The sequence below is a fragment of the Schistocerca gregaria genome, chromosome 8 (assembly GCF_023897955.1).
Source record: "Schistocerca gregaria isolate iqSchGreg1 chromosome 8, iqSchGreg1.2, whole genome shotgun sequence".
Lineage (NCBI taxonomy): Eukaryota > Metazoa > Arthropoda > Insecta > Orthoptera > Acrididae > Schistocerca > Schistocerca gregaria.
In genome coordinates this window covers 446,928,315-446,954,415 of record NC_064927.1, presented here as the reverse complement: position 1 = coordinate 446,954,415, position 26,101 = coordinate 446,928,315, and positions in this window count along the sequence as shown.

Here is a 26,101-nt window from a genome sequence, read left to right as displayed (position 1 = left end):
ATAATATGTGGGTTTTGCGCTATTATAAATACTTTAAGGAGAGGGTTTTTGGAAATATTGATGGAAAATGTAATGACACATTGACCCCACTGAATTCCGTATTATTTCCGTCCTATGGTACTGATGTCTTATTACTTCGTTTCTCTCCATTAAAATTTCATTGCTGGATGTGACGCAGATCACTGCTTTTTTTATATGTCGAGTGTTAATCTAAGGATGGTTTCATGCGGTGTCGAGCGTGTGAAATCAACGATGCTCCTCATCAGTTAGTCACACCAATATCTTTCCAGCTCTCTTCCTCGCTGTCTTCTTCAGGTACTACCTGAGACTAGTCCTTGCGTCGATCGAGTCCAGTATTTACGCCTGGGAGGAGCTGGGCGTTCCCTAATCGGTCCGCGCCGAGTCGAGCGTTCCATCTGTGGTCCGTGCCCTCCAGACGCAGTCGCTACGGGGATGTCGACGCGTACAGACCACGTTAGCTGCGCTCAGGAGGGGACTGACCGCCGTGCGGTGGGGCTTGCCCCGCCGCCGGCCCCGTCAGTCACTCCACCGGTGACGACCAGGCAAAGGAGGACGGGAAACGATCTATTGACGACCACGGTACGTGAACTGGACTTCGCAGCGGAATATTCCACGGACGCGTCGATCGAGGACGACGCTGAACAGCAGTTTATTTCCAACCTCCGTCGGAGTGGCAGACGCTTGAGAGGAACATTGCGCCAACGTCCTTCAACATCGCAAATCGACGAGGAAGGGTTTGTCCGCCCTCCCAAGAAGAAAGTGGCACGAAGTCGGCGGGAAGTTTCTGCTGACGCGATCGCCCTGCAAAATCGTTTTGAGGCTATGGAAGAAGGCGACGAGGGAACGAGTGCGGCAGCGCCGCCGGAGCCACCGCCACAGCAGCAACGTCCTGCACCGCCGCCACAGCAGAGGATACCGCCCATCGTCTTACAGTATCCTGCAGATTATCGCACGTTGTACGAGTGGCTTAAGCAGCACTGCAAACAGCCCTTCACCGCTAGGCAGGCCGGCGGGGATAAGCTGAAGCTGACGCTGACTCACACGGACGACTACATGACAGTCATGGATATGGTTGGCGCCCAGGGCATCGCCTGTTATACTTTCCCGATGGTGCGCCCACCGGTTCTGACAGTTGTCATTCGAGGGATTCTCAACTCCCTTCAAAATGACTATGTGAAGGAGTCGCTTGAAGAGCTCGGTTTCGTGGCCACCGTCGTGGACTACCACAAGATTCCTGGCACGAACAAGAAGTCGGGCTTGCGGGTCGTCGTGCTGCCTGACACGGACCGCCATCGTGAAATTTTTCAACTGACCAGGCTCTGTGCCCTGGCTGTGACGGTGGAGAAACTTCGGAAATCACGTGGAGTCCTGCAGTGTTATCGCTGCCAGGGCTTCAACCACGTCGCTCGCCATTGCACCATGCTGGCTATGTGTGTCCGTTGCGGCGGGGGTCACGAGAGTAAGATCTGCACTCACCCTCGGCAGGAGCCTGCGAAGTGTGGCCTTTGTGGTGGGAACCACCCGGCCAACTATCGTGCTTGCCCGAAGCACAAGGAGGCCAGTCGGCGCCAGCGTGGGTTACCACCGTTGAACGCCAAGCGCCGCTCACCGCGAGGCGCCACTAGGAACACCGTAACGTCTACACGGGCGGCAGCAGACTCTCGCGCGCAGCCGCCTACCTTGATGGAGCGGCGCCGAGCCTACGTCCTGCAGCGCCCTACGGCTGCCGATGTCGCCAGGGGTGGGGTTCAGAACCCCGCTCTTGCTCCTGGTTTGGACCTGTCGCAGACTTCTTTTCCGGCGTTACCACCGCGTCGCCTTCCGGATGCTGGCCGTCAGCACCCCTCCGGGAGTCAACCCCTCGATGCCGACTGTGACGTGAAGACTCTTCTTCACACGATGCTTGCTGCTCTTGCGGAGATGACCAAGGCCATTCACGCACTCCCAGCTACTATTGCAGCCGCGGTCGAGGCGACCGTTCGAGGAGCACTACGTGCAACCAGCGAAGCACCCTCTACCCAGCATGGCCAGAATTAGACGCCTGGAGGATCTCTGCATTGTTACTTACAATGCCAACGGACTCTATCACGACCTCCTGGACCTGCGGCAGTTCCTTCTTGACCATGACGTGGATCTCTGCCTTGTCACGGAGACCCATCTAAAGCCTGCGCTCCGGGCCAACATTGCTAACTACCGGTGCTACCGTACTGACCGCCTGACGGCTGGGGGCGGCACTGCTATCTATGTCAAAGCCAGTATTCGTCACTATGCTGCACCCACGCCGCCGCTCCAGACCTTTGAGACGACGGCGGTCGCGGTTGAGACCTCTGCCGGCCTCGTGACTTTCATCGCGGCCTATCGTCCGCCACGTGGACCTCTCAACATGGATGAAGCCCGAGCGCTGCTCCAAGTTCGTGGCCGGCTCTTCGTCGCAGGCGATCTCAATGCAAAGCACGCCGCGTGGAACTCTATCACCACGACGCATAATGGCCGGCGACTTCTTCGCGTCCTGGACCAGGTGGACGCCTATGCCTGTGGGCCAGACACTCCCACCTGTTTTCCATCCAGGGGCGCTCCGGATGTCCTGGACTTCGCGATCACCAAAGGGCTGCGGCAGTTTCTCACAGCGGAGTCAATCCATGCGCTGAATTCGGATCACGTCCCTGTCCTCTTCAGGCTTGCTGTTACCCCATCGTCACAGCCTGCTCGTCGGGACCTCAAGAGGACGGACTGGGACCGTTTCCGTGCCCGCCTCACGAATTCTGTTCATCTTCACCCTGAGGACGACGCTCGCGACGTGGACTGGGCGGTTGATGAATTCACCGCCGCTGTGGGGAATGCTTTGGATTCTTCCACGCCGCGCCCTCGACGATCTCCACCGCCACGGCCTGGTCTTCCGCCGGACATCCTCGATCTCATCCGTGAGCGAAATCGGCTGTTCAAGGACTGGCGGCTTACACGGGACCCTCACCTGAAGCGGCATGTCAACTTTCTCCGCCGGACCATCAAGTCCGCCATCATTGAACATAAGAATCGTCAATGGGCGTCGCAGCTATCCTCCTTCACACCGAATGCCCACTCCTGGGACGCTGTCAGGTTTTTCACCAAACGGAAGACCTCCGTTCCTCCTCTGGACGTTCCTGCCGGCATCGCTTATGCACCTTTAGACAAGGCCAACGCGTTGGCCGACGTCTTTGAGGCAAACTTTCGCCCCATCGATGACCCCATCGATCTGCAGCATGTTCACCACGTGGAGGGGGCTATGGCCACGTACTTGGCGGAAGACACTGGCGAGGAGGACGATCTGCTCGTTCCCATCACTCCGGCGGAAATCAAGTCCACCGTTGCTGCCTTATCGTCGACCAAGGCGCCGGGTGCTGACGACGTTCCTGTGAGGGTCCTGAAGGAGTTGCCGCACATCGCTTTCGTGATACTGGCCACTATCTTCACCAGCATCATCCGGACGTCCACTTACCCAACAGCTTGGCGGCGTGCGATTGTTGTGGCTGTTCCTAAACCGGGTAAACCCCGTCAGGATCCTCGCAACTACAGGCCTATCAGCCTGCTGCCTCACCTCAGCAAAGTCTTCGAGAGGCTTCTGCTGCGCCGCTTACGGGACTTCCTGGACCACCGACGCATTCTTCCGCCTGAACAGTTTGGCTTTCGGAAGGGGCATTCCACCTGCCACCAGTTGATCCGTGTGGTGGAGGAAATTACCCTCGGCTTCAACAATAGGGAGTTCTGTGGCGCCATCTTCTTGGATGTCTCGAAGGCGTTTGATAGTGTGTGGCATTGCGGGCTGCTGTATAAACTCAAGGACTTGGGCTTCCCGAAGAAGATCGTCCATCTCCTCGCCTCTTACTTGCAGGGACGCCGCTTTCAGGTGCGGATAGGCGACGCCCTGTCCTCGACTCGGCTGATAACGGCTGGCGTTCCGCAGGGCTCTGTCCTGGGCCCCACGTTGTATTCCATCTACACGTGGGACCTCCCTCGGTCTCCCCGCGTCGAGAGGGCCCTGTACGCTGACGACACCCTTCTCTACACACGTAGCCGCTGGCCAGCAGCTCTCCGCCGTCGGTTGCAGGATGCATGCTCTGACCTCGAGACGTGGGCGACGAGATGGCGAGTCTCCTTTAATGCCCTCAAGAGCCAGGCCGTCATTTTCACCAGACGACGCTCGCCGCAAGTCCAGCCGATCCGCCTGTTTGGTGTGGACATTGAGTGGACCGACGCCGCCACCTACCTGGGGGTCATTATGGACCGTCAACTGACGTGGCAACGGCAGGTAGCGGCTGTCCGCCTTAAAGTGCACCAACGTCTGGGGGCCTTGTACCCCCTCCTCAATGAACGTTCTGCTCTCTCCGTGAGGAACGGGCTTCTCGTCTACCGTCTCTTTATCCGCCCTGTGATGGATTATGCCAGCGCTGTCTGGGGCAACGCCGCGACTAAGCATATTCATCGCCTTCAGCAGCTACAAAACAAGGCCCTCCGCCGTATCTTTCACGTTCCTGCCACATTCCCATCTCGCTTTCTCCACGAGGCAGCTCAAGAAGAATATGTTCTGGCTCGTTTTCAACGCCAGGCCAGACTTCTTTATCGTTCTGCTGGGGACTCTGCAAATCCACTCATCCGGGGCCTCGGTGCCCCGTCTGATGACAGAGACCGCTATAAGCGGCCCAGTGCTATACTTACTCGCTAAGGTGCACAGTATAGCCCTCTTCTTGTAATTCCGATTTCTCCACCGCCTGCATGCTGACATATGAATGAAAGTGATGTCCCTTCTTTCCTTATATAAATCTGCGGTTAGTAGTAAATGCCTAATTGGTAAACACTACGTTTCCTAAGTTGAAGACACTCTGATGATGCGGACCGGCCCTCCAGACGCGGCTACATTGTTCGTCTCTGGTCGCCCCAAGGACCAGTCTCAGGTAGCACCTGAAGAAGACAGCGAGGCACGCTGTTGAAATATCGTGCGAGAACGACGAGAACATCCGGAAGGATTCCCGAATATCCAGGATGGTAACAGATCGCCAGGAAAGTATGAAGAATTACAGTATTAAAAGATTTGATTGTCTGAAGTGGCAATATGAGTAAATAACATAACTATGAACTAATGAAGTTAATACTGGCAGAGCTTGTACTACTGCAGGTGCTGATGCTTACAGTGATAATTTTAATAATAATAGTAAGAACAATAATAATAATAATATAGTGGAAGATATATAAATAGCTTATAGGTGTACAATACATATGTTTACTGATATATCGAGACTGTACCAGCTAAGAATACAAGGAAAAGGAGGAAGATCTGATTGGAAAGAAGGATAAAAAGGTTAACGAGTGCGTACAGGGACAATGGTAACCTTTATTGTTCCTCTAGTAGATATGTCATTAATTGTATTCTGAAGCTGGAGATATTATTCATTTCTCCAATAAAACGCGGTTGGTTATTCCGGAGTCAGGTTCCCGTACTTAGAAGGACTTCGAGAACGATGGAATGGGACAGAAACTGGTTTCCTCTTATGGGAACGGGTGTTTCTGCCATGTTGTTCAGATAAGAGCGTTAAGCCCAAGAAAAGATTTGAGGGGCAGTGTTTGTTGACAAGACAGTAGAGAAAAGTCTGGCATCACAGATATAAAGAACATGGACATTCATAAAAAATTCCATGTGAAATGCACTCTCCTGGGAATGGCCTTGCAACACAACATCGCTGTGTTCAGTAACTGGAAGCATAAGAGATAATGATTACTTCTTGCACATTGCAGTTACATGTTCATTCCAGTACAGATCTCCACATTTTATTAATCCCGGACTCTCTACTGAAAGAGAGAAGTACATATTTGTCCCATTTACGCTTAAGGATGGTAGGGATCCCCGATCTTTCGGGCTAACGAGCCTAGATTGAGGAACCAGTACCCCTTTGGCTTTTGATGGGTTGAGCTTTAACCCCACATCCTCTTCACATTTTGAGAACGCACACAGGTCGGTATTTAGATTTTCGATCGTTGTCTTCAGGTTGATTGGTTTTGAATTTAGATACAACTAGAGGTCGTCAGCGTACATGGGATATTTGCATAGAACAAAACTGTTGGCACATCATTTACATACAACGAAAATAGTACAGGTACAAATACTGAAACCTGGGGGATGCCTGATAGTACCTGCCTGCGTTGTGATTTTGTGGCGCCAGATATGTCACATCACTGGTGGGACGTCAGGTATGTGCAAAACTGAGCAAACCCACAGCACTGCACTTGGCAAAAAGTTTAGACTGCTAAGTTTTCCAAGTAAAATGTCGAAGTCGTCAGTGTCCAAGACTTTTCTGAAGTCTAAGAAGCACATGAGAGTTTCCTCGCGTGCATCCACGGCAAGATTCAGCCCATCTCTTACCTTTATTAAGGTGGATTTTATGCTGCGATGTTCACAGAGTCCTGATTCGTATTTGTCTAGTAGGTCGCTTGTAGATAGGAAATTTGTATAGCTGGTCGGGGACTAAACAGTATATTCTAATGCCCTGGATAATCCAATAAGAACTCAAATAGGTCGTTAATCTGAGGGTGCTGTGGCATCTCTACCGATTCCCGGGATCTCCTGTATTATAGCAACTTTTTTTTAATCTTCCTGGTCCCCTAACACCCCTAACAGACTGCCTGTTACTCCAGTATATTTCGTCAGCGACCACTATTATAAATTTAATACCGTGAAGTACTACAGTAACTCAATTTCTATGGCCGAGACATCTCAAAAAGGTTTCGTGTAGCAATCGATACTAATTTCGACATGCAGTTTTTTTCTCAGCTCGTGGCTCTGTGGGAATAAGAAGGTTTGGCTCAAGAAAATGCGAGGACCGGACAAAGAATAAAATGGCCTACGCATCTAGACGGATAGTGAGTTACTTTTCAGTCAGTTTAGTCAACTCAAGGACGCATTTGCCTTGCACCGATCAGCGACTAGTGTAATGGCACCCAAAAGTAACATGGACTCATTAAAAGTGGATAATAGAGACTTCATGGGTAAACACAATCGCTTCAGTACTTATTTCTCAGTTGACTCACACAATACACGAACATTTTGCTACGCCTAGTTGCCAGTAATTGAAAAAAAAGAGAGGACTGTCAACACAAAATGCTGCGATTTGAGCAGTCTTCTTTCCGTAATTGTACCTATTATACTTTACTATACCATATTGCGTCTTATTACATGCTTTTGCTCTCTAATAATTTTGTAGAGTTACCCTAAAATATGATACCGTATATCATGACAGAGCAGAAGTAAGGAAAGCATGCCTGTATTTTTAGTATTTGTATATCCATTGTCACCATTTCCAAGAAAATGCGATGTATTTCTGTAGTTGAAACTTTTTACAACTACCTTACCCTTAAAGGTACTCAAAGTTATGGTGAGGTGTTGGTCATTCCTCTTAAAAACCTGAGGAAATGTGGGTCGCCTTAGTGGCAACCTTCCAGCTAGGTTTATTTTTACTAATAGATGCTGGTTTATAAAGAAGCTTCCAAAACCAGCAAATATCTTTTATGACCTTGCATTAGCGTGTTACCGAATTGCAAACCACCTATGTTTCATGATAGATTACTATAATATGATAACAGATTTAGACATTCTAACAGCTGCAACGTACAAGAAACCTAATATGCGCCCGTGATTATTAACGGACTTTTTAAATGGATGGGAACATACACATTTCGTCTGCACAGATGGCGTGTGCACTTCATATGGCATTGGCAACGCATATTATGACGAACGGACACGTCATTGTGGTCAGTTTCAGCTCTTTCCTGAATCTTTCACACTTGTCACGGACTGACTGCAATACTAGAGGGACTTAAATAATCCAACGATTTAAATAAGGACACCGTCATAACTCTTGACACTCACGACCAGCAGTGCTGCTCGTACGAAATCTTGTTGTCAATAAGACCAATTACAGCATCATAACAAGAATATCACTATGTGGTGGATAAAGGGCCACAATGGTATCAGAGGCAATAAACCGCCGAGGCTTTTACTAGCATTGCCATCGACCATGGGAGAAAGTCGTATGAACGTCTTCCTTACAAAGGCCTTCTGCGAGGCGTGTGGTGGTAGATCAGATTCTCCTGGAACATTGAGTGACGCCTGTCGTACCAATACAGAAGAAGACATTAACCACTACACGACTAACCATCGCTATACGACCTGAGTATTTCCTTACTATCTACAACAGGAAGTTTCTGGTCACCATGTTGCGCCTTCGCTTTATCTACGGACGGTTCCAGCCGCACATTTATCAGCTACAACTGACTGATTCACTCTCAGATGATTGAGGAGAACATTGAGCGCCACATTTTCGGTTACCCGCTGTGATAGCATGTGACAACACAATTACTACCATGTTTGATGTCTTGTGGACAGCTACTTCCTAATAGAGTGAACAGAATATCTGCGGCCCATTGTTTGTCATTGTATAGACTTACAACAATATTTTAGCGGCTGAACGCATTACTATTCAATTATTATGTATACAACCAATGTCTACATTCTTTTTGAGTGGTGGTGGTAAGTTCCTAAGGGACCAAACTGCTGAGGTCATCGGCCCCTAGGCCGACACACTACTTAATCTAACTTAAACTAACTTACGCTACGGACAACACACACACCCGTGCCCGAGGGAAGACTCGAACCTCCCACGGTGGGAGCCGCGTGAACCGTGGCAGGGCACCCAAGACAGCGCGACTACCCCGCCCGGATTCTTTCCGAGTGTTACGTGATTTTACGTATGTGATGTCTGTAAGTGGATATATGCCTTAATTTGAACGTGTCACATATTGGGTGCTGGCTTGCAGGATCATGTCCGAACGCCAAAAACAAATAAATAAAAGCTTTCTAAAATGTTTCTACTTCTGCTGCTCGATTATATTATTATTTACGTATTCTAGACCGTGTTAATGTATCTACTCCCTATGCAGGTAACACCACATTTGATCTTCTGAATACTTGTACTTATTTCCTGGAGTAGTTCACAGTCTCTAATTTGACGTCACTGAATTTCTGTATAACTCTAGCTGTTAACGCAACCTATATCACTTGTAATCTTGCTACACTAGTAAAACATAGTGTTTCACCTGCAGTCTGCAATCCTTACATTTGTTAACTGAAAAAGCTTCTCCTTTTGTGATTAAATTCTAAGTGCAAATTGACATGATTTTAATTCAGTTTGAAGAAATAGATCGTAATGAATTTTGTTTCCACTCATATCCCCATTGAGTACTTAGACGTCGGGCGACATGCAGAATGTAGTGAACATTGTGACTCCGTAGTTAAAATTATATAAGTTTATCATTATAATTTTAACTGTGATCTGTTTATAATATTGTTTGTATAGCACCGTTCTTTTACAAAATAAAAGATATATTGTCTAACTATTATGATGAAAAATTCGAAACGTAACTATCGACAGTCAGATGTAAATTATAAGCATCAGCAGAGCATACCAGAATAGACATCTTGCTTGAAGAACCTCTTTTGAAAATTTGTCTACTTTTAGCATACTCCGACCCTAATTCTTGATCCTCAACGTACCTCTTAAATATTGTGTCCTACAAAATTATCAAAGGCACACTCATTAACTTTATGTAAAAATTCCTGTATTTTCTGATTCGGAGTGTATAATAACATAAATAAAAGTGGTTCTTAATAATGTTCTAATAACCAACCGCCGCAGTGCCACTTAGTGAACGTACACGGAGGTCGTTGTGTTTATAGCATTTCTGTCAGTTGGCATCTGATAGTGAAGATGAACACTTGCAGTCGAAGCAAGTGATCTTTATGAAAGTGGGGTGTACACATGCAACGTAAAGCAATTTACAGGTATAACACTGATGGATAATAGGTTGCAAAAACTTAAAACCGTATGGTATGTTATAATTGCGTTGTTATCTAACAAGACAGTTTATCAAATGCCAATACCATTATCGCAAAATATTTTCTTATCAACTATTGCTCATCCTCTTCCAGTTCCGATGATGACGCCATAGCTCTGTCAAAACTTTTTTTTTTCGTCATCAGTCTACTGACTGGTTTGATGCTGCCCGCCACGAATTCCTTTCCTGTGCTAACCTCTTCATCTCAGAGTAGCACTTGCAACCTACGTCCTCAATTATTTGCTTGACGTATTCCAATCTCTGTCTTCCTCTACAGTTTTTGCCCTCTACAGCTCCCTCTAGTACCATGGAAGTCAATCCCTCATGTCTTAGCAGATGTCCTATCATCCTGTCCCTTCTCCTTATCAGTGTTTTCCACATATTCCTTGCCTCCCCGATTCTGGGTAGAACCTCCTCATTCCTTACCTTATCAGTTCACCTAATTTTCAACATTCGTCTATAGCACCACATCTCAAATGCTTCGATTCTCTTCTGTTCCGGTTTTCCCACAGTCCATGTTTCACTACCATACAATGCTGTACTCCAGACGTACATCCTCAGAAATTTCTGCCTCAAATTAAGGCCGGTATTTGATATTAGTAGACTTCTCTTGGCCAGAAATGCCTTTTTTGCCATAGCGAGTCTGCTTTTGATGTCCTCCTTGCTCCGTCCGTCATTGGTTATTTTACTGCCTAGGTAGCAGAATTCCTTAACTTCATTGACTTCGTGACCATCAACCCTGATGTTAAGTTTCTCGCTGTTCTCATTTCTACTATTTCTCATTACCTTCGTCTTTCTCTGATTTACTCTCAAACCATACTGTGTACTCATTAGACTGTTCATTCCGTTCAGCAGATCATTTAATTCTTCTTCACTTTCACTCAGGATAGCAATGTCATCAGCGAATCGTATCATTGATATCCTTTCACCTTGTATTTTAATTCCACTCCGGAACCTTTCTTTTATTTCCATCATTGCTTCCTCGATGTACAGAAACTAATCATATGCTTTTCTCCATCTTACCTTCTTAAATTTCCTTTAGTGACCATACACTGTAGATCACCTCCAGATAGGCTATGTCAGTAATACATTGGACTATGGAGGCTCCAAAGTGGTCTTTGTACTACAGCTACTACAAAATGGTCTTTGAGCAAAACTGGTCGCTCCCTAAAGAATACTGTTAACAGCAGCTAACACTGTTACTTGATATCATTTCTAAATATTATGTTGTGGTTACTTACATGTGTTGTATCCCAGATTAGATGTACGTCTATTTATGATAGCACAATATAAAATACTTGGAGCGCTTCATGAGATAAAAGCGGAGGCCTTGATGATGCTAATCTTGCACAGCTATATAAAATCTATAAATAAAATAGGGAAGAGACGAATAGTTGGGAGAGAAGCAGTGGACTGTCAGCGTTGGGCAGGAGAAACAGACGCTGAAAGCAGGCAGGAGGCGGTCGCGGGACGGCGGAAGAGGTGGTAAGGATGAGGGGGCGGTCGCCGTCGGCAGTCCTTTGATCTCCGCGGCGGGCCGGCCGGTAATCAGTTCGGCACTTTTACGCCTGCGCCCACGCGCGGCAAGGTAGCCCGCTACCCCGTCTTGGCGCGCCGTTTGATTCCTCGCTGCCTGCGCGCCCCCTCAAACCCCTTCCTCTCCCCCCCCCCCCCCCGTATCCTTTGCCGGCCTGTCCTCCGCCTTCCGCGTCCACTCTCTCTGTCCAGCGCCTCCGCCCCCACCTCCACCCCCGCTACCGCGGCTCATCCGTGCCGCCATGAATATGTAAATCCGCCCCGCTGCCGCCCCCGCTGCCACCCTGCTCGCCCGCTCCTCGGCTCCGGCGTCCATCTTGAGTGACGTTTCACCTGGTTGCCTACCGAAGCGGCCCTGACGTGGTCGCCGCTCCACTGCGGCTGTGTTTTGTTCGCCGATGAAATGTTGATGACCGACGCGCGTCTCTGGGTAAGGCCAGCTTGTCGCACATTGCCTGTCTCTCCACACCCCCGCCCCACCCCGAATCCTCACGCTGGAATTGGCGTCGGTGGACGAGAAGGGGGAGTGTGTCCAACTGACAATTTGCTCTCGCGACGCCATAGAAAATCAGCTCGGCGATTCTAGTGTGACACTTTTGCGAATCGACATCACCGTGCGACTGGTGGTGAGGAAACGTTATTTTCAGCTGGATACGATTCTCCAAACATTTTTGAAAGTAATCAGTGCTTTTGGATCTTTTCTCGCCTTGTTCTAAAGCTTCACCTTGTAATGGTACTTGAATTACGTAACCATTACGGCACCTCAACTCAACGTTTCGATACCAGCGATATTCTACTGTGTTTCTGTTAACTACTTAACATTTGACTGAGACAACATTCAGATTTGATTTCATTTGTGATACATCGATGTGCTTATATTGCAATGATAGTATTCTTATGTGTATTCTTTCTTTTGTCACTATGATCTCTGAAGCAATTGTAACTTTGATGTTTGGGTGCGTAAGCGATTATTAGTTAGTTGTTTGGGAGTCGGACATTGAAAAAGTCAAGTCTTGGACGTCATGTTGGAAAGACGCATATTGTAGTCAGCTTATAAAATGTGAACTTTAACAGTGACTGTGAGGAAGATGTTTTCAAGTATGTTTTGCATAGTGAAGTAATGTATTTTGTGTTACGTGATATTGCAGTAAAAGCAACTAAAAGGAACTGTAACTTAAATTCGGAGTGCTAATTATTTTTTTACGTCAATATTGTGCTAACTTTCAAAGGTTTAATCTTCAAGAATGGTTTGTGAAGCGCATCTACAAAACTTTTAAATATAGCAGAATAAAACCTAGGCCTCTTTGCATCCGAGCTTGAATGATCACCACCTAGATTTTTCGACGATTGAGCCATGATTTTACAACGAGACCAGCGTGGGAAACACAAAAAGATGAGTGCCTAGTTTATTCATTATTACATGAAACGGCTTTATTAACTGTGCTCTAATGATACCTGCCACATAATAACTATGTTGTTGCCCGAAAACCTAGTCTTTTGTGGTAGGGTTGGTAGAACGTGTATACACTGATGGGCTAGCGATATGCTCATATATAGGTGGTGATAATACCGCGTACGCAAGGTATAAAAGGGTAGTGATTTTTGTGGAGCTGTCATTTGAACTTAGGTGAATCATATGAAAAGGTTTCCAGCGTGATAACGGTTGCGCAGCGGGTATTAATAGACTCTGAACACAGTATATTGGTTAGATTGACATTCCAATTCGAAAATTGTTAGAGAACTCAATGTTCCGTGAATGTACTAAGAATCCTAAATTTCAGGCATTACCCCTCACCATGGACAACACAGTGGCCGACGGCCTTCGCTTAACAACAGACAGCAGTTGCAATTGCGCAGACAAGCAACACTGCTTGAAATAACCGCAGAAGTAAATAAAAAGACTAACGCGAGTGCCTTTGATAACAGCACATCGGCTATAGCGGTTCTTGTAAGCCCATGAACACGAGGGTTTGATCATAGACGACTGGAAAACTGTGGCCTGCTCAGATGGATCTCGATTTCAATTCATAAAAGCTGATGGTAGGGTTCGAGTTTGGAGCAGACCCCATGAGGCCATGGACCCAAGTTGTTAACAAGGGACTGTGTAAGCTGTTGGTGGTCCCATTGTGGTGTGGGCTGTGTTTACATGGAACGGACTCGGTCCTCTGGTCCAACGGAACCGATCATTGACTGAAAATCGTTATGTTTCACTACCTGGTGACAATTTGTAGCTATTCATGGACTTCGTGTTCTCAAACAACGATATTATATTACCAGGACACAATTGTATGCCGTTAGTTTGAAGAACATTTTGGACTATTAGAACTAATGGTTTGGATACCCAGATCGTCCGACTTGAATCTCATCGATGATTTATGGGCCAAAATCGAAAGTTTACGTCGTGCACAAAATCCTACGTCGGCAACACTTCCACAGTCATGGACAACTATAGAGGTAGTACGGCTCAGTACTTCTGCAGCGGACTTCCAACAACTTGTTGAGTCTATGCCAAGTCGAGTTACTGCACTACACTGGGTAGAAGGAGGTCCGACACGAAACCCGGAGGTATCCCGTGAATTATCCCATCAGTGTATCACTGCTACACTACTTCACAATTGCTAAGGAACAGAGACGTTGTTGGACAGGGATAATCATAGGCAATAATGAACGATACGAGACAAAGTACATTCGTAATAGATGTTTTCGATATGCCAATAATGAAAAATGGTACACATTTCGCCACTTGGGAAAGCAGGATAACAGACATAAATAACTACTGTTTGACACACATAAAAGTTGATGCCGGACTGTCGGTAAGGAATATCCCATCCTAAGGCACTAACGTACATTTTGCACCTGTTATTCATCTTGTCTATAATCTTAAGATGTCCTTGGGGGGCTATCTCCGCACTTCTCTCTCAAGGCGTTTTCAGTTCTTGCACGGTTAGGTGAGCGTGTGTTCGTTGAGAAACACATTTGCCAATAACATCCCAAGAAAGCTATAGAGGCCATTTCATACGTTCAATATCTTCACTTTCCATTAGTCCGACACCTCTGCGGTCTTGTGCGGACGATAAACGTCATCCGTAAACAGAAATTCGGGTCCTACCGCATCCCGAAACAGAAGGACAAAATCCAGAATAATCTGCTTGCAGTACCACTGTGCTGTAATGGTACTTCGAGCAAAGATATACACTGATATTCGGCCAATGTGCATCATGTATGTCCATACCGCAACGCCAATAGCTTACCGAAGACGCTGAACATTCTGTTGTGTGTAAGGTGTTCCCCTCTCTCTCGCCACAGTAACTGGGGCCAGAATCCATGCCACAGTGACGTGGGACTAGTTGGAGAACATCAACCTGGACCGCTGTTGCTGATGCTAACTGACACGCTCCGTACACCAATAAACTCTTTCTCGACGTTGAACTGGAATACGTTTAACAGTCTTCCAAACACACAAACTAGCCTCATTTTATTGCCGCGAAATGGTTCTAGCTGTGACACATGTACCACTGCAAGGCTCCGCAGCAATCTGACTAGCAGTAGTATGTATGTTCCTTCTCGGCACCGGGGCTGCGTATGGCCTGCTTGAGGTGCGGTGATCGGTATACAACTACCAGCATATTTTCGCATAGAATTTTCACCTTCAGCGGTCTTTTTTATCCGAGATATGACGCTTTTACACACACTGTGGCTACAGTAGTGACATAGGTGGCCACGACATTACTGCTGATTTTGTACTGTTGAAGATGATCAAAATCTCTTCCAGTGGCAGCAATACAGCGTATGCAAGGCTGCAAATCAAATCGACACACATGTGTTATTGCTGCCATTCGAATGGATTCCAGATAATCACAGTCGCCTCTCCTATGTAATCCAGCGAACGCGGCTTTATGGCGTAGACCGTCTCCTTCAGAGTTCGGCACAGACAGAAGTCTAACGGCGCTACATCTGGAGATCTGGGTGAAAACTACAGTTCCTCTTCGTCCTGTCCACCTCTCAACAGATGTTTCGTCCAGGAACTGCCGCACGTCACAATGGTAATGTAACGGTTCATCGCCTTGTTGAAACAAATAATATTCATCGTGCCACAGTTGGCGAACAACTGGTAAGATACGTTCCTGCAGCAGGATAAGGTACTTCACATTTGTCACTGTTCCTTCAGACAAGAATTGCACTAGAAGTCCTCTGACTGACATACCTCACCACACTGATAATCCAGGAAGATTAACAGTTTGTTCTTCCGTTGGGGGGGGGGGGGGGGGTTATCTCTTCCATAGTACCTATTACCATGCAGTTTAAATGTGGGCACATCAGACAAAAGAATGACATCAGTCAATTGTTCGTTATCGCAAACCCATTCTCAGAATTTGAGGTGCCTATACGGATCGTCCTCATTGATTGCTTGAAGCAACCTGGGAATGTAGAGTTTCCCCTTTGCTTGCTTAAAACGCAGTGAACACTTGATTTGCTTACACCTCATTCACGCACTGTTTGCCGCATGAACTTCTTTCGGGAAGTTGTGAAGCGCTGTGCCATTACCGCGCTCCTCTTAGTTCGCTACTGATTTCTTTCCGTCACACCGTCAATTCTCTAAATCACGCACACCTCCTTCCGCCTCAGATCTGTCTCGTAATTTCCTATATATTTTCATGTGGCAGTAGCACAGTATCAAACTCCGCCCGCTATCTTCTCTGCACTTCTTTCATGTTTCCACTTTTCCAGTAACACTTTAAAACGCACTTTCTTTGCTCCAAGGACGAGTTTACAGCCATTTTGTTATTTCACGTGTACTGGCAACTGACAATAATCAAAAGAAAAACAAATAAATGGCTACACACGCTGGCCATGGGCGTACCATATAATCACAACTTGTTCAGGTTATCATTAACACCTCCTCTTTCATTAAAGTTTGCGAGACAAATTGTATGTCCAGATAAACGGTTCCCGTTAATGTTTGGTCGATGAAGAAACATGGCCCAACTGCGCTCTCTTTCGTTAGTGCACAGCACACTGTCACTTTTCACAGTCTCTGGCATCTTCCCGAAAACTGTCGAGGTTTTCCGAATCTCAGATGCGAAAGAATGCCGATTATCCATTCCACATGTGTACAAGATTTCTTTATCAGAGAAACAGGTTCTTATTAGATAGCTGGGGTTTTACCTGATGCGATCCAGTATGACAACAGCAGATGCGTGACGAAGCTATAGATAGTTTTGGTATAGTGCTTGGACAATGTGAACTATATAAGCGAGCAAGCGAAATCATGTACGCAGGGTCTTGTGAACTGTAGAGCCAGGGGTGTTTGGGTTTGGCGAAGTGAGGTCGATGGGCTTATTTGCAAGGTACGTCCTATCTCTACCGTTTCATAAGATGTGCGTTTTCAGCCGGAACTGACAGCTTTTTTGAACTCCCAGAGGCAAGCGACTTGTCACACCAAGCCTTAATCCTCCTAACGTCTGGTGATTCATGTCTCAAATTTCTATGGACATCAAAGGGGGAGTTCGTTTCCTTATGACACGCAAAGCATTGGCCTCTCTCTTGAGATGTAGTCAATTCTGGTAATTATGTAGCACCTGAAACGAAGAAAACGGGTCGTTTGGGGAAACATCCACACAAAACTTCTTGAGTTTTGTATACATCATGGAGTTAACTGCAAGTATCATTGTCTCACAGTCTCTTTCTTCTGAATCGCGTTTAGAAGCCATGAAGGTTTCAGGTATACACCCTGTATATCTAGAGCAAATTGATAGGAAACGTCCTTAGGTGGCAGGAGATCAGTAGCTCATAATGAAATAAAGTATGGAAAAGGGGGGGGGGGGATAACAATTATAACAATTTTAGAGGGAGATCAAGGCTTTAATACAGTAATCAACTTCAAGTGGATGAGGCGGCTTTCGTAGGACAAACAACCGTGGACAGTTGCAAAAAAACGGTCTTCGGTCTAAAGACTGCAACAACAACATCGAATATTCTCTAAATAATATTTTTTTTAAATTTCTTTCTGTAATAAATATGTTAATTTGTACGTTATTACTTAAGAAAAAGTACATACAGAACTAATTAATTAGGAAGAATTTGAAATGAGAATCACGATAACAGAGGAAACAGAAATGAATATATTCTGTCGCTTCTAACATTTTCAACTACGTAGATTCCTTCGAGGTCTTTCTTTTTTCGTGTACCTCGTCATGTCTTTAAGTTTTGCCTGGACCGAGGGGTAAAATAATCTACATTTACAGTCACCGACAGATTTTCTTCACACATTGTCTTCTCTTGTATTGTTCGTATTCTGTAATATGACTGGCCATCTAATGAGCGGGTTCGAGCCAATCGTTTCGTCTAGACGTGAATATTACACCGAAAATTCACCATAATCTGTTTTTCCTCTTCTAATCTCAGTCTACCCGTAGTGTTTTTGCCAGATGTTGTTGCAAGTACTCATGGATGCGGTAGCAGGTGGCTCAATAAACAGTCCATTCTGTCGGTAATGATGTGCCGTAAACATCTTCCCTTATGTACCAATTGAATATTTAGAGGTGTAACAAATAAAGGGAAGCGATCAGAGACGGATCTTTCGTTTTGCAGTCTGGGATGCCACACACACCAAACCAAGGTGCCATGGCAGAGCATCTTGCAGTTCATGTTGTTACTGCATTCCGTATCGGAGTTGATGAGTACGTTCTTTACAAAGACTCCACGATAAATTAAGATGTTAAGTTCTTACTCCCTTTTTTATGTGTTCTACATGCTACGAGATGCTTGTTCAAATCTGTTCTTCTCTTTGGAGAGAGTAAATTAAGTGCATAAAACTTGTTGAGAAGTACACCGAAATTCACTTATGCTGTCTTGCTCGCAATTTGTATGGGGTCAGGACTGGATGAGATGCACACCAATAACTGTCTTCTGCTGTTCCGTTCCAAAACCACTCACATGTGTTACTGGTTCTCTGGGCTAAACCACCAATTCTATAAAGCATTTTCTTGATATAAATGGTGTAATGGGTATAAGTGCAGTTATTTTCATATATTTTACCTTAATATGTACACGCAATAGTGCATTGGTTGATTTCTCTGTGTCAAACAGTCTTCTCACGAAGGTATCAAACAGTTCACGACCTGATGTTTTCTTCGTAGCCATACCCGGCCCACGAAGTGAACGACACCTGCCAGTATACACTAACCGTTTTACGTCCACGTGTCCACACTACTTCACTTGACCTGCTGCCCAGGAAAAAATAATCATTAGTGCTACGCTCTTACTCTCAGTACTTGGAGGTATTAATCAACTTCAAAATATACGATTTGTAGTAGATAAAATTATTAGTGTGTGGATGACATAAATACCGATGCAATGTTGTTCAGTACACCGTCCTCAGTCACCGATAAAAATGTCTCCGGTGATACTCTTTACATAATGTGTTTGAATATGGGACGAAACGAACAGCATGAACGTATAAACTATCGCGTACAATCTGTTACTCAACTGGAAATGCTTTCACGACACCTTCCGTTACATAATATCCTGGCAAATAATTCCTCATTAGCTAAAGTCACTGGCTAAATAAATTCAAGAAAAATTCTATAACGATTTTACATTTAAATTCTTTTACGAAAAACGAGCAGTAAATGAGGATCGTACAACTCCAAAGCTCTGATTTACTAGGACAGTGATAATAGTGCATATCACTGAATTGCTCCAATGAACAACAGTTGATTAAGTATCTCCTATCTCCACCAACCACGTTATGGAAGACACCGGCGCAAACCTGTGGGTTGTGCGTCACATAAGCCGTCGCAACTACACAAAATCTAAAACGTAGTCGACTTCCGCTTTATACTTTCTGTGTGAGGTTCGTCTCATTACGATGAGCCGGCCGCTGTGACCGAGCGGTTCTAGGCGCTTCAGTCTGGAACAGCGCGACCGCTAAGGTAGCAGGTTCGAATCCTGCCTCGGGCATGGATTCTCAGTTCTAGGACACTGATGACCTCAGAAGTTAAGTGCCATAGTGCTCAGAGCCATGGGAACCATTTTTCGCTAGTAACTGTGCCGTTGACCCAGCTGTAACTAACATCATTATCATCATCAGAATATCGATGACACTTCGGCTGCTTTCGACGCTTGAAAGTGAGGCTTCGTCCCTGAAACTAGTAGTGGTAAAATAAATACGGAAGAGTTAGCTATCAAATCTTCTCGGGTTACCAGCCGAGCGGCGTCGTTCTCTAGTTGCAACGTTTCAGTGAGTTTCGTATCCATCATCTTCAGGCGAAGGTGGTGGATACGGAATCCTGAAGATAATGGGTACGGTAGCCATTGAAACGTTGCAACAAGACGACAACGCTCCTTGGCTGATAACCTGAGAACATTTCAAAGCTGAACTGGTTTGTCAGCAACTGACACACAACAAAATTTCGTTTGGAAACAATGGGTAAGATTAAAAACTTTGGTACTCACTTTATGAGTCATTTTCCGATGGGATAAGGTACTGTGAGCTGACAGTCTATATGTGTTCGAGCTAAACACGTATTGGAACGATGTATCGCACTTCTGATATCAGTCAATAATTGATATACGAATAAGATGTACCACTGAGATCTAGAAATAAGGAGCAGTTGAGTAGTTGACAAGTGGAAGACTTCAATGCCCATCAGAGAATTTCTTTCGTTTGTTTCTCGCAGCAATGCGATCTGTTTGAGGCGCCTGGTCAAAACACTCACACGCACGCACACACACACACACACACACACACACACACACACACACACACAGCTGTCGTGTGTAAGCGAAGCAGGAACGCGTCGAGCGAGGGGAGCGCCAGACACCCCAACCCCTGGGTAGCAAGCAGCTGGGGTTTGCTCCTTACCTCCCGTTTCCATGGTGACGGCTGGCTGGTCCATTTAGTAAATTATCTATCTATATAGGCAATACGAGATCAATAGCGACAAGACAGAGCAGGGGAGCGCCAGAGTGCTGCAACGCTGAGATGGGGGAGGGGGGGGGGGAGAGACAGGGGGCGAGGGTGGCGCCGACTGGTGGGGCGGGGATGAAGGGGTTTAATTAGAAGGGTTGCGTCGGCGGGGAGTCGCGAGCTGCTCGCTACACACTCCCGCCCCGCGCAGCTGCCGATGCCGATGCCGACGTCGACGCCCAGGGAGCCATCTGCGACCTGCGACGCTCCCACCAGCCTTTGTCCCAAGGGTCCAGGCGACCCGGCTGTCTTCGCCCTTACTGCCGTAACGGCTGGAGAGAGCAAAAGCATTTTTTACTTAAACACGTATAGGTCTCCACAGTGTGTAAACCTACTCACGTTCTGAGCACAGATTAAAAGTACAAGTGGGCTGTTGTTGTATTAACTGATTTATGTTAACGCTAATTAACAAAGTACGACGCTCAAAATACATTTTCTGAAACCGTACTGATGTTTTTCATAAATGTATTATATCTCTGTATTTAAGAACAATCGTAGGGCAAAATGCATTCTTGTACTTAAACATATGCATCTCCAAAAATATTACAGCTAAAACAGTAACATTTCAAACTTTCTGGCAGATTAAAACTGTGTGCCGGACAGACTCGTAGTCGGGACCTTTGCCTTTCGCGGGCAAGTGCTCTACCATCTGAGCTACATAAGTACTTTCTCACAGCTTTACTTCTGCCAGCACCTGGTCTCCTATCTTCCAAACTTTACAGAAGCTCTCCTGCGAACCTTGCAGAACTAAAGTTGTGAGGACAGGGCATGAGTCGTGCTTGGGTAGCTCAGTTCGTAGAGCACTTGCCCGCGAAAGGCAAAGGTCCCGAGTTCGAGTCTCGGTCCGGCACACAGTTTTAATCTGCCAGGAAGTTTCATATCAGCGCACACTCCGCTGTAGAGTGAAAATTTCATTCTAGTAACATTTCAGGCTATCATGTAGAACATACTGCTTGGTATTCTGTGCAATTTTGTTTGAATATGCGCATCGAATTAAATTGTATAAGGATTTGAATTTTTAATTACTATTGTTTCTATACTGCACCTTTTCTCATAAACTAAAGAAGCAATAAAACTGGAATTTCACAGCTTAAATCTGCATAAGAGGCTAATAATGGTGTGGAACAGATTTTTGTTTAAGCTCATAGCTCCTCTGAAATTAATTTTTCTGTTTTGTATCACCTGGGACTGCTCTGTTTTCCTCAAATCTTAAAGGAGAACATTTCCCAGAGAAAAGATAACATAAAAGTGCTGCACAAGATTATCTGTAATTCTTAAGAACGATGACAAATTTCAGGATGTTGACTTTTATACTTTCTGAAAATATGTACATTATAGATCAAAAAAGTCCGTTTGCGGCAGTTCGCATTTAATGTTTTTATTTTAATTTTTGACAATATTGCTATACCTCTAGTGACTAATGCTGCCCATGTCCATAATCTTTATTCTCTTCCTCGTCTTCCTGGAGTAATCTTTTCCCCTGCCTCCTTCGCTTAGCTAACTTTTACATTTTTTCTTCTACTTCCTGAGCTATGTGCAATCGCACTCCACCGATGCTTCTAAGTATCTTCAGTGTGAATGCACCTGTGGAGACCTAGTCTCTGCAGGCACTTAATCCTACGTACATTTCCACTGCTGAACACTAGACAGCCATCGCATCCAGCTACCTTCACATTAATTGAGGACACAAATACTGTTTTCGGGCAACGCATCCGTGTAAGGTGATTGTAGCTCTGCCTGTATTGTGTGTTTTCCCATATATACATTTACTCAGCAATTCAGGATTGGCTAGGTAACTGAAAGTCCACTGGAAAACTCGTCCTTGGCGTCATCAATTCCTTCACTAATTTTCTCCTTCGATGAACTCAGCGACTTTGTCGAAAATCGTTCTTCACACTTACGAGCAGCATCTGTAACACTGTTATTTAAATTTCATGTGCATTTTACACGTGGAATTCGACATTTCCTCACTTTTTTGAATATGCGTCCACTGTTAAGACCCATTTAATTTAAAACAGGTTGATACATGCAAAACTAAAAGCTGAAATGAGTATGTAGCACATATTGTTAAAAAAACTAAGTTGAATACAAAGGAACAAGCAAATACAATCTTTCTTACAGCCTTCTAGATCGTTTGTAGAGTAAAGAAGTGTGGATCACAACATAGAAAGAGAGGGCACAGAAGGCGCAGATATCTCTAGCGAGAATTCGATTATGAAGGTTTGCGATGTTATTCTTAAAGAAAAATCTAATAAATTAAGCAACAAAAAATTCGAATCTTTCCGTTATTTTGCCCTGCATCTATCCTTAAGCTGGACAATTATACACACATATTTGCAGCTTGTTTTTGCCTTATTAAAAAGAATTTTTATATATTACACATAGTCCTCACATTTTCTGTAGATTTCAAGACAGGAGACAGGTCAGAATACACACTTAATATCAAAACTAAAAAAAAAAAATGACATGAGCGTATGGCATCGTTGGACGGTAGGCCCCATCCGGCGAAATTCGGCCGCCAAGTGCAAGTCTTATTGCAGTCGACGCCACATTGGTTGACTTCGCGCCTGTGATGAGGATGAAAGACGATGAAGACAAAACGACACCCAATCCACGAGCAGAGAAAGTCACCAACCCTGCCGCGAATCGACCCCGAGCCCGCTGCACGGGAGGCAAACAAGTTACCACCCAGCGAAGCAGGCGGACAAAACTTCCAAAATCTGTAAGTAAGCAGTACTAAATACATAAACAGAATTACGATAGCAAAAATTTTCCAAGAACTTTTGGTTTGCTTGATTTTACCACGTAGCTCTGCCTTAAGTGAACGTTACTTGTCCAACTTTTGGTTTGTCTGATTTTACCACACAGCTCTGCGTTAAGTGAACGTTACTTGTCCGTAATTTAATTTAATTTTTTGTGGAATGTGTAAAACAATTGCTGTCAGTAGCAAAGCAAAGGAACAAATTCCACTGCTCACACCGTATAAAGGTAAAGCCGCCGCAGCTTTCTGCCCGGAATTTTGATCTGTTCTTCTAAAAATGGCCGTCAAAGCCTAGTACCAAAGCTATAAAACGTACAGCCCCTCTTCCACTGACGAAAACAAAGTTGACATTGAGTCCCGAGGTATCATATATGATAACCAAAAGTTTAAAGTTTATAAACCTGTTATAACGTTAATTTATAGTTAGCAATTAACTTTAAAATATCTTTGAGGCTTTAAAAAGTTATTAAAGAAAGTGAAAACACTTGTAATTAGAGAAATATGTGTCTATAACTTCATTTCGCTGAGATACGTTGTGCAGTTGCAGAATCCGAAGTTTCCAATTAATTCAGAAACTCACGAAGCTCTGTTGAAGGATGCACAAATGGGATATGCAAGTGTGATATGTATCGTACATGATATCTTAGGCGAGAAAACATTTAGCTGTGTACGACCCTAAGAAAAAAAATAAACATTAAGTTATCATCTATGATGCGTCGTTAATGAAGAGACTAAACGACACGCTTTTTCCTGACGCCGCTTTCATCAAAACACGAAGTGTTTTTCTTTTAACTTGTACTCTCACCTGTCCAGCATCTGTTAACTACGTCCGCTGGAACTCCCATGGCATTTATAATTTGGATTTAACATAATTTAAACATTAATATATAAGTGAATAAATAGCCGAAAAGCTGCTCTATAAGTACCAACATTGATTCAGTAAAGCGAGAGCTTGAAAAGCACAATTGTTTCCGCACGTCCTTGAAATTCATATTGCAGCACACAAAGGAGTCCAGGTTGATACAGTTTTTCTTTGCCTTTAGGAACATTCGATACAAGTATTTTCACTCGTCGTATTAGAGGATTCAGGAAAGACAGCAACTGTGTCCATTCATGATTTAAATAATGAATATATAATGAACTATAATGAACTTACTTATTTTTTATTCTTAGCACAACCAGTTTCGAGAACCTATTCTCGTTTTCAGGTGCATTTATTAACGTGTTTGGTGATGTTTTCTTGTGTGATTTTCTGCCTCTCTTGCTTAAATTGGAAAGTCGGACAAAATGAGTCGTTGACTGGTTTTAAACGATAATGTTAGGAATTTGTAATTTTGTTTGCCTATGTACAAGTATTGCACCTCCTACATTATACAGAATATCACACACATGCAAATCATCACTGCCAATGTTTATAGAAACACATGCTACAAAGTGATTATGACGCTGTGGCTTCACAGAAAGTTTGTACACAGTCAGAGTTGTTACAATGTTACTGGATTACATTATGTACATATATAAGTTTGTAATTTATTAGACGTATTTTTACCGCTGTTGACCACTACTTTTTCTTATGCCGAAATGTACTTATTTATTTGATACAGTTCCACACTGTCCTTCTGCGAACTAAATACAAACTTACCTTCTATCGATTAGTGACTAGATTAAGAACTTTTATAGAACTCAACCTGCTACTCTTAACGGGGTGAGATCTACAGATGTGAAGGTAATTTCTGGAGTAGCCGAAGTAGTATTATAGGGTCATTATTGTTTACAATATACAGGTGAACCAGAACACCACCTCCAACCAATCAGAGATGCTGGTATCTACGAAACCAAGGAAAAACAGTTGTAGTAAACATGGACTCTAAACTGTATACCTTAAGAAGTATGAGTACTTGCTCACAACCAATGGAGTGAAACATATCTCTTCTACTGCAGGCTCTTTGCTTTCCAGGTTTTAGAGCGAGATTTTCTTTTCTGTGCCCACATTTACATTCATTGCAACCCACATTTTCAGTTATTTGCTGGATGGATTCCAATCTCTCTCTTCCTTTACAGTTTTTACCTTGTACTGTCCCATCTAGTACCATCGAATCTTTTCCGCGATGTCTTAACAGATGGTGTCCCTCCTCCTTGTCAATGTTTTCCATATATTCTTTTCCTCGCTGATTCTCCGGTGAATCTTCTCATTTCTTACCTTATCAGTCACCTAATTTTCAACCTTCTGTAAAACCTTGTCTCAAATTCTTCGATTCTCTTCTTCTCTGGGTTTCCTAAAGTCCACGTTTTACTATCATACAACGCTGTGCTCCAAACGTATATTCTCAGAAATTTCTGCTTAAAAGTAAGGCCTAAATTAAATAAGAGCACTCTGCTCTTGGTCGAAAATCCCCTTTTTGCCAATGCTAGTCTGCTTTTTAAGTCCTCCTTTGTTCGTCAATGATAGGTTACTTTGCTGCCTCGGTAGCACCAATTACGATGTCAAGTTTCTCGCTGTCCTCATTTCTAATATTTCTTATTGCTTTAGTCTTTCCTCGATTAACGGTCAGCCTGTACTTGTACTCAATAGACAGTTCATATCATTCCACACATTCGGTAATTCTTCTTCGCTTTCACTGAGGATAGCAATGTCATCAGCAAATCTTATCATTGATATTATTTTCACCTCGAATTTTAATTCAACTCTTGAATCTTTCATCTATTTTAGTACTTGTTTCTTCAAAGTATAGGTTGATTAGTAGCGGCGGAAGACTACATCTGAGGCTTAAACTCTTTTAATCCGAGCTCTTCGTGTTTCGCCTCTCACTCCTACTGATCTCGCTTTGTTCTTGTACATATTGTATCTTACGCCCTTTTCCTATAGCTTATCCCTATTTTTCTAAGAATTTCGA